We start from the raw sequence: 2,402 nt of genomic DNA, 5'->3' as shown, positions 1-2,402 counted from the left end.
GTGTATGTATGTATATATGCATGTATGCTTGTATGCATATATATATATTCGTGCACATGCATATACACTTAGATACATATATGTGTCTGTTGCTTGTTTTATTAATCTTTTCTCCATTTTCTTACCCTCTTACACACATAAATACATTCTCGTTCTCTCACAACAAAGTGTGTGTGTGTGTGTGTGTGTGTGTGTGTGTGCAGTAGTCTTCGTCCATTCTAATCAATTACACGGAGCAGCTACTGTCGAATTTTGAATCCCAAAGCCGAAAACAACCAATCTTTGTGAATAACTGTAAAGAACTCAAGAAACATTAGCAGAACGCAGTAGAGAAATATGTGTGCCAAGTAATCTGCCGATTTGGTATTTTTTCATCACGTCACTGCCCTAACCGAATGATTCGTTTCATTTAATATCTATTTTGACGTCTCAACGCTTCTATGAACGATGAAATACGTCCCGACCCCTTAAAGTGTCGTTCGAACAACTAATATTTCGATTAAAAAGTCATTCCCATAAGCTCCATTCTTTACTGGGCACGAACTCGCAAAGAAAAAGTAAATATTAAATAAAGGGAAATGACTTGGCTAAGAATCGAACATGCAACACAGCCAGACTTATCAGAGGAAATTGATTGCCAATAATCTCCAACATAACCCCATTAATTCTCTATGCTAGCAGAAAAAAGTACAAATCTACACCATTCAGTTGGTAGACTTGTTAAGATATTGACAAAGTAATGAGAAGGCAGCTAAGTAGTCGCTTGATTTACTAGAAATAACAGCAAATTCCATCAACTCACACTCTGTCGTTTTAAAAAAACAGAAGGACGCATTGGACAATGTAATCTTAAATATAAACTGAAGGGATGGTTACGACTGAAATGTTTTTGATCATACGTCTCCTCAATCAATGCCACTAGCAACGAATGCTTGTGGAAACATTAAATACGACAGAATATCAACCATTTATCATAAACAGTATCATTCTTTGATTTCTATAGAATTACTGGACAACAAAAAGTAACAACTGATACTACGACAGCTTTTTTAGACGGTTTCTTCCTGCTGTACTCTGTTTTATATCACAAATGTAGAGTACTATATTGTTATAGCTATTTCAGTTTATAAGCTTTCATTGTATTTTGGCGATATATTATTGGCATCATGTACTGTTATATTCTAAGTAGTATGTGATATGAAGTAATCTATTTGCCTATATCTTCCTATTGTACAATAACGTATCATATTTGAATGTACTGTAGCTATATGATATTTAATATATTGTACAGTAACTTATGATACTGGAATATGCTACTCTATAGTATATGAAACTTGAATGCACTATAGAATATATGATACTTGAATCCGTTACTGTACTCAAGCATATGATAATTGTTTGTACTGTGCGCAATCATTTGATATTTAGAGCTGTTATACTCTTAGTATTTTGTATGTATTGTTGTATAGCATATATGATTTTTCTATGTGCTGTACTGTAGAGGCAGTACAGCCGAATGATTAAGGAGCTCGCTTTGCAATCACGAGGTCCACGATTCGATCCCACTGCGTGATACCTATAGCATGTCTTATATCATTCCCTAGAATCAACCTAAATTTTGTGAATGAAATTGAGTAGAAGAAAACTGTGTGGAAACTTGTCGAATGGATTTTTCCCTTTTAATTCAAAGGTACGGCCTTGTCAGTCACACACTATGCTCACATTTTTCCTACCTGAGAAATACATTAAGGGTACATGCGTCCGTGGAATACTCAATCACACGGTAAATCATTGAGCAGGTAATTCAGTAGATCCAACAACAGAATCTTACTCGTCGAATCAGATGGAAATCCATTTTATTCTAGCGTATGATTTTTTTTTAAATACATATAGATAACATCTTGTTACAGTGTATGCAATATCTCACGCACCTGTATCAATTTTTGTGACTGCACTGTTGCATACAGCATTTCACTTCGTTGGATAAGATATCACTACACTACAGTATAATACAATAAACCGTTAAGGAGAGATATCGTTATTCAAACAACAGTACGTGAATATTATCACAGTAGGTAATAAATCATACACATCCATAATAAACTCACCGTGTTACGTGTGATATTGAAGCTGATATACGCATATATTGTATATCAACGTATCTGGATAGCTATTACCACCTTAAAGCAATGTGTTACTGCACAGAATGCACACTGTAGCACCACAATACTATACAGTCAAATTCAATTAGAAACGTTATCAATGCTACATTTCTTGTGACGATATTTTACAACTCTCATGCAAAGCGACAAAATAGATGCTAATCAGAGAAATGGTTGTTGAAGACACACAGATCAAAGTAAATTAATCGAAAATTTTCGCTATATATATATATATATATA

Source organism: Octopus bimaculoides, chromosome 9, assembly GCF_001194135.2.
Source record: "Octopus bimaculoides isolate UCB-OBI-ISO-001 chromosome 9, ASM119413v2, whole genome shotgun sequence".
NCBI lineage: Eukaryota > Metazoa > Mollusca > Cephalopoda > Octopoda > Octopodidae > Octopus > Octopus bimaculoides.
Note: the sequence above shows the minus strand (reverse complement) of the source record.